The sequence below is a fragment of the Silene latifolia genome, chromosome 9, assembly GCF_048544455.1.
Source record: "Silene latifolia isolate original U9 population chromosome 9, ASM4854445v1, whole genome shotgun sequence".
In the NCBI taxonomy this organism is placed as follows: Eukaryota; Viridiplantae; Streptophyta; class Magnoliopsida; order Caryophyllales; family Caryophyllaceae; genus Silene; species Silene latifolia.
In genome coordinates, this window is record NC_133534.1 from 154,037,432 (window position 1) to 154,045,957 (window position 8,526).

Genomic DNA, 8,526 nt, shown 5'->3' on the forward strand with positions numbered 1-8,526 from the left:
CGTAACAAGGTTTGTACCCCGGTGTGGCTGAGTGCACTCCCTCACGAAATAGGTTTTCATGGTTTCTACTATTTGGTAAGGCTAAGTCTCAATTGTTTATTTTAGCGAGAGGTCATGTCAATTTATTATCTATCACGTTTTAAGTGAACTAAAGCGGTGAACTACGATAATTATAATTGACACGGTCGATATACTCGATTAAAAGATGATGCATGTTTTAGTTATGGCGATTTAGCGATGCATGCGACATATAAATAAAATGCAAAGCATAAATTTAAAACCTAGTATGACCTTCCTAAAATAGAAAATCTAATTAACTATTACATATTCGGAAACCAATTCCATTGGTCCCTTGAACTTCGGTTGAGGCACGGATCTCGAGGTAACACCGTCTTAATGTATCGCCTTCTTGAAAAAATCCGTCTTTATGGAACTCCGGAATAAATAAATTACATAATTTCCTATTATACATTTGTAATTAAAATAAAATAAATCTATTAAATTACAAAACGGTGATACGAGATCACAATAAATTACAACCGAATCGATATTTCCATACAATTCGGGTAATACCAATTTAAAAACTAAGGCCATACTAAGTAAAATTACATAATTCAAAAATTACATAAAATAAAATTATGACAATCATAAATAAAATGCAGCATTATAATATGTATGAACATGCCCAATTTTATGCTAAATCGCCTTTAAGGAGCCAATATCGTATATTACATGGTTTTTACGGATTTGCGTGATTCAACGTTTTATAATCACAAAAATTACATAAATTCATATTTATGCACAAGTTAATTACCCTAACCTCTTAGGACTCAAAATTAGTCTTCACTAATTACTTGACCATAATTAACTCATATTTCTAAAATTGTTCATTAATGGACTTAAAATTATAATAAAATGCTATAAACTTCAAATAAATCACAAAAATTTCAAATAAATTTGAAATTTGAAATTTAAACTCATGAAAATTCTGGAAAAAATACCATGACATTCATAATGTTCAAAAACTTAGGTTAAAAATTTCGAAAGTTATCGGGAAAAACAATGTTGCGGTTTATCGGATTTATCAATAAAAACATGAGAAAAATTATATTCATCAACTTTTCAATTTTAGATCTGAAAAAGATAATAAAATGCAACATGTGACGTTTTTCCTTAGTCATGAAGTATGTTTTAGCAATTATTCACTAATTAAGTCACTATTTATGCTATTTTTCATCAAAAATCCATAATTCATGCATGAAGACTTCATTATAGCCTATTATTTTACACACATCTTGTAAAATTACATGTGAAAACATACTAAATTTCTATGACAAGATTCGAAATATTTCTCATATTAACCTATTTTTCATTTAAATTCGATTTTTAACATGAAAAATCCATTTTTCGAGCATAAGAACTCCAAAAATTATGAAAATTTTCAGATCAACTAAAAATAATATATGTGAAAACATATCCAAAAACCACCTGAAAATTCGAAGTTTAGCTAATTTTCGTCCAAAAATCTGAAAATTCGAAGTTTAGCTAATTTTCGTCCAAAAATGACATTTTTATCATAAAAATCACATTTTAATTCCAATATTCTATAAAATGAACAATAAAATCCATAAATTAAACCAAAATATCCTAAAATATTTTAGGACCAGAAATTTTAACATGCATAATAAATTTCATGATATTTCATAATAAACACAAATTTATAAGTTTTGTTTGTTAATCATATAACTCGGAAAAACAATAACCGATTTGCATGCAAACAACCTTGTGCTCATGATACCATTTGTTGAAAATCTATATCTCATTACTTAACATATTCTTATATGTTTCAAATTTATTTAGTCATAAAATAAATTCTAGATCTTATGCATGCAAACTAAAACATAAGAGATAAGAAAATCAATTTCTCACCAAATAAATTTCGGTCAAATGGGCACCAACAAGATCTCCTTCTTGTTAGTTCTTGAGCTTTCCAATATTGGATGAACATACATGACCTCAAAATAGAAGCCCTCCAATTAGTAGCACCCAAAACTATCCCTTAATCCCACAAACTAATATGTACTAGATATTTGTAATGTGGTATACCTTAAAATTGATTACTAACACTCATATATTACATTAATAATTTTAGTAATCTTTTAGAACAAATTTGGATCAAAAACTCATCTTTTTGATGAAGATTAAAGAGAGAGAAGAGAGGAAAAATACATGAACTTTTTGCATGTCATATTAGAATGAATGATGAGTGAAAATTAAGAGAATAAAATTCTCTATCTTCTACATACAAAACCGGTGGAGGGGAGTATACATGACCAATGCATGGTCTTTTCTTTTTACTTTTGTTCTTATTAAGTAATGTGTGTAAGACTACCCTACATTGTAGGTAATCATGGTGTTTTATTTATCCATTAAACAAAACACCCACTCACCCATACTTCCTCCAATATTTCGGTTTCTATAGTGTAATATGGAGTCCATTTTATTTTTGTCAATTGTACAATTGTATGTCATGTGACATGTGACATGTCTTATGTCATGTTTTAATTTAAAATGCATATTTAACAAATTAAATATCATTTACAAATTAAATAAATCATATTTAACAAATTGACTAGTAATATAAAATTACTTTCTCATAAAATGGTCATTTCATTACTAGTTAGTATAATTCACAATATCTTGTAATTATAACTAACTTATCATTCTCATCTCGCGTGTTTCGCAAACACCGATTAATTTTAGTAATATAACTTCTTAAATTACTAAATAAAATCTCATTTAATCACATTATAATAAGATGTCATTTTTTCTCTCTTATAATAATTTGTTCAATTATAAGGAATTAATTAATCTGTATCGGCATACAACTAATTAACCTTTTCAATTAAGGGAATCGTCCTTTAGGTGTGACCTTAAGGGATCAACTGATCACCACCGTCGCACGATAGTAATGTCAAACTCTAGCCAGCCAATCATTACCGATATGTGTGGACCAGTTGACTATATATATTATGTATCATCCCTTCCATATTCTTGTAATGAGATTTAATAATGATATTTAAATCATGTGATCGCACTATTGTTGAGGACACATTTCCCAACATTATTATTGAGTATTGTTGTTGTTATGTCCAATAAAGTATATTTTAATTTGTTATGTTATTGGTTTTATAAATCTTTTGATTTATGTTTAAATTCATGTTTTCCATTTGGTTTAATTTCAATGATTTACATGTGACAATGTTGATTCGTTTGTGAAGTTTTGCCATGTTGATGTTTTACCTTTTGGTCAATATATTTTTTATATAAATTTTAAAGCATCGTGAAATATATGTGAATGCAGATAAGACAAAGCATCACGTGGGTAATATGAAGAGGGAAGAAATACAAAAGGCACGAAACTGAGGTAAAATCTATCTAGAAAATATAATTAAAAGGCTACATAAAACATATAATTTTAATTCACATGGCATTTTAATAGAGGTTAATACTAATTCATCTATATTAATTACTTAATTATTTATTTTTATACAATATTATAAAAAGGTAAAACTATGTATTAAAAAGTTAATTATCTCCAAAATTGTCACATGCTTATAAGTACCAGAAAAATTAAAAAAAAAAAATAGTAGTTGCAATCACTAAAAAACTAATATAAACTCTTTATTTTCCTCTCATAAATTTGGTTATTAATCTACCTATTTATTTAACTTTAATTCCATAAGATAATTAAAAAGCAAGCGATACTATCTAACATTATTATTCTGTATGTCATATTTTAATTTCGGAATATAATTTCTAAACTATTCTCATGCAAAGTAGATTGTGTAAAAAAATAATAATAATAACAATAATAATAATAATAAAGCAAACCTTTCACATTCCATTTCTCCTTACACTATATTTATGTCTATATTAGACTTCATAATACTGAGAAAAATCTATAACTCTATAATCAAAATAAAAAATCTATAATCTATAATCTATAAATCTAATTAAAAGGCAAGCCAAACTATCTACCATAATCTATATGTCATATTTAGTTACATACGATAATATCATAAACCACTCTTGTATAAAGTAGATTTTGTAAAAAAAAAAAATTATAATTATTAGTAATCAAGCAAACCTTATACATTCCATTTCTCCTTACTCCTTATTTATGTTTATATTAAATTTCATAATAATGAAAAAAATGATGCTCAAAACTCAAAAGTCATGAACCTTGATTCATATTTATACTTATATTAAATTTGATAATAATGAAAAAATGATGCTCAAAAGTCATAAACGTATCCTCAATTGTTTATATATTTTTGTTGGAAGGCAAAATTTGTAAACCAAAATTTTTCTCATCCCTATTGTTTGTAGAACTAAATGTGTCACTAATCTTTCTATGATTCTATTCCAATTAAGGTAAATGTATTAAGGCTTTAGATTATTAACTAATTTATTTCTTTTTTTAGTACAAGTTCCATTGGTATGAAGTTTTGATCAGATTTTTCAACTTCATCGTATGTATTTGTTTGGTTCACATTTAGGGTCTACCAAGATTTGGGGTGTTGACCTATTCAAAGGTTAACATACTTACATCTCTAAGATTTCATTCCTATTCCCTCTTTCTTTCCCTATTTAAGAGGAAGTTTAAGTTAATAACGATAATATTGTATAAAACAAATTCCACTTTTTTTGTTAGTTAATTCGCACTAATTACTGAGTTACTTTTTTTATAGGGACGATTCATTGGAGAAAAAAGACTATATGAAGAAGGAAAATATTAGGATTGCTTAAAGAACTATATATTAAAAACTAAGTGTAAGATTGACGACATCAACGTGAATGAGTAATAGTTTTTTAGTTTTTTTTTTCAACTGTATTTTTTATTTTAGTATTTGTTGATTTTTTTCATCATTTTACCTTTGAAAAAATAGCACTCTTTAATTTATCGACTTTGATCTTTATGTTAACATGTAAATGCCCGTATTTTTAGTACACGATCTATCATGAATTATTCATGAGGTAATCTTACTATGTGATTTGATATTTTATAAAGTTTCAATTACTAGAAACACTAAAAACATCACACTAAAAACAAAATATCCCGTGAAATTCACGGGCCACAAAACTAGTTAAATAAATAAAAGTTAACAAATCCTAATTTTATCTTTAACAAACAAATAAATTTTGAATGATTCATTAAAAATCAACAAATAATATTAATAATTGATAAAAAAGTAAAATACTTTATTAATTGTTAAATTGGAATCAATCTTTTGAGTCATTTGAGCAATTAGAATAAGTTTTAGGAAAAATGATGATTTAAGAGTTCATTTGGTTGGGTTTTAGGTAAAAAAGGGTACTAAATGGAATGTTTAAGAAATGTATGTGAAAAAATAAAGTTTGTATTTGAAAAAAAAAACGTATTTATAATAAAAGTAAGAATAGTAATATTTTTAATAATAATATTAGTTTATTAAAATTAATAGTAGCAATGTTATTAATAATATTATAATTAATTAATATTAATATTCATATTAATAAGAGTATTAGTAATTGTATTATTTATATTAATATCGATATTATTGATTGTAGTAATCACAATAATAATAATAATAATAATAATAATAATAATAATAATAATAATAATAATAATGGTGATGATTAATTAATTAATAACAATAATAAAAATTTTAATAATATTGATATAAAAATTTTAATATAATAATAATAAATAAATAAATATTAATAAAATCTATAAGTTTAAGATAAGAGAAGTGAAATGTGCTGAACTTAGTGGGGGTGAACTGAAGTGAATGAATGAGTTGAGTTAATCAATCAATTTGATTAATGAAATCAATCAATCGAATGAAATCGAATCAATCAATCAATAAAAATTTGAAGGCCAATCAAGTGAAAATAATGCGAAAAAAATACGTCCCCAATCCATATTAATCTATCCTAATGTTTAACTGAGAATAATCTTAATTATTGCATCATTTAACTTTTATTGAACCAATAAAAAGGAATCCGGAAGTCCTTGACTATAACCCTAATTAGTCAACCTTAGCTTTAACCCCGTCCTCTTCAATCTTCATCCTTTCATCTCCTCCATCATCAATCATCAATTAATAATTATCTCTTATTTAATTTGTTATCCATCACTCTCGTTCTTATCACTCAGTCGTTCAACACCCCACCATCTACCACCCATCACCACCATCCACCAGACCACCACCCATCACTTGACAACCCAAAAGCAACACCCGACCACTTCAACTCGCCGAAAAAGAATACATCTTCAAGATCCTCAAACAAATCTATGTTCTCAAATGTCCGAATTTCTTCATATCTTCCGTAGAAACCAAACCCATCCTTTGCAAATTGGGATTTGGATTTGGATTTGGCTTTAAGTTTCCTGCATAAACATAACCAAACCAATCTAACTCTTACTTCCCACATTCTCATTTGCTCATTCATTTTTCCTCTTTATTAGAATTAGAGAAAGGGGATGATTGTTAAGCGGCCATAGAGCAACAAGGAAATAGTCTGGACTTTACCTTAATAGAATTAGAGAAAGGGGGAATCGGGGGATGGGCCTACAAAATGATCTGTGTTGATTAGAGATATAACATCTGAATTCCTTCAAAGCAAGCCTGGTCTATGGCGCACCGCAATCAACGAATGTGAGTGAATATGCATTGTTCTATTCTCATGCCTAATTATTAAACTCTATTTGAGTCTTTTCACTCCTTAGTATAATAGACAGAAACTAATCGAAATACTTCTTAAGACTATGTTAGCTGCCCACAACTTTTCAGTTCGCTAGTAATATTGTTCACGGCACATCGCGGTTGATTGTTCGTCTTTTTCTTTCTTTTATCTCGAGATCTGGAAGTTTCAGCAATAAGGAAGAAGGAGAAATTAAAAAATTGGAGAGAGAATGAAGAAATGATGAGGAAGAAGGAAGAAGAAGAAATGAAGAAATTGGAAAGAAAATGATGAAATGAAGAATTGAAGAAGGAAGAAGAAAGGGATATTCTACGGTGTACCCTCGTGGTTTTCAGTTTTCTACGTTGTACCCCTCCTTTTTTTATATTCTATGGTGTACCTCTAAACTCTATACATTAGTCTATACCATGACCTTATTTATTATCTTTGCTAACTTCGTTTTTAAAAATGACCTATTAAATCGCTATTTATCATTCCAATTACTTTCGATAACCTACTCTTTCGTTTACTTATTTTTTCGCCGAATTACTCGTTCGCTCACGAAATAGTATACGAAACTATCTAAAAGTTCAAAAAATCCCCATTATCATGTTATGAATCATAACAGATTTTTTAATAGTAGTTGGTGCTTATTAAAAGTGATTTGTGTTGTTTCTCATATAGAATAGTGATACTACAACATTAACAAGTCAAGATAAAGGTCAAAGTATGGTCGTTTGATAGTGATAAAGTTAATGGAGAGTTAAACGAGGTTATGATGGAGAAATAAGTAAGAAGTTTAGGGGTACAATGTAGAATTAAAGAAAAGAAGGGGTACAACATAGAAAACCGAAAAACTCAGGGGTACACCGTAGAATATCCCATATTTGACCCATATTTGACCGGTTGGAAAACCGGTTGTATCAGGTCAATTATGGGATGAGTTCGTAAAAGTTAAATGATGTAATAGTTAAGATTATTCTCAGTTAAACACTAGAATGGATTAATATGAGAAGAGGGGAGATATGATGGATTATTCCCATAAAATAACCCTAAAAAATATGTGTTTTGTTTTGGGATATTTTCAATTGTACCCCTTAACATTTTCGTTTTCTAAGATGTACCTCTCGTTTTTCACAAAAAAAAACTTTAACTGACAATAATTCTCTGCTACAAGTTCAAGAAACGGCAATATTTTTTTTAAACCAATTACCTCGTAAGGCCTTAAATTTGAAAAAAAAATCACCGCTTTCTGAACTCGTAGTCGGTATTTATGGTTAGTCAAAGTTTTTTTAACGAGTAAACTTTGACCGACCATAATTCCCGACTACGAGTTGAGACGTCGGTGAATTATTTTTCAACCTGAAGAGCTCGTAAAGTCGATCAATTCGAAAAAAAAGTTTATCGTATTCTAAACTTGTAGCCGAGAGTTATTGACGGTCAAAGTTTTTTTTGCAAGAAAAGAGGAGTACACTTTAGAAATGAAAAAAGTTGAGGGGTACAAGTGAGAATATCCTTTTTTTTATTTAATTAACCACCTTTTATTACCAAATTTAACAAATAACCACTTTATATATCCCTTATTACTAACCACCTTAATTTCAACTTAATTCAAAAATTTAGCACCGAATATTAAATACGTAGACGGATTTTATTAAACCCCGTCCATTTATAACTTTACGACTTCAAATTTACTAAGATAGCTAATCCATCTATCCTAACAAATTACCCACCCCAACCCTTATTTTAATTCATAATCCACATAAAACCCCCAAATCAATTAAAATCATATAACCT

The 8,526-nt window shown here is 27.9% G+C and overlaps 1 long non-coding RNA gene across 1 annotated transcript; it reads left to right on the plus strand.

Annotated features, from left to right (window-relative positions):
• The first annotated feature begins 6,070 nt into the window (after positions 1–6,070).
• LOC141600163 (uncharacterized) lies at positions 6,071–7,183 on the plus strand. The gene is made up of 2 exons (XR_012524223.1): positions 6,071–6,704; positions 6,917–7,183. It is a non-coding gene; the product is annotated as an uncharacterized LOC141600163 (long non-coding RNA).
• The last annotated feature ends 1,343 nt before the right edge of the window (positions 7,184–8,526 follow it).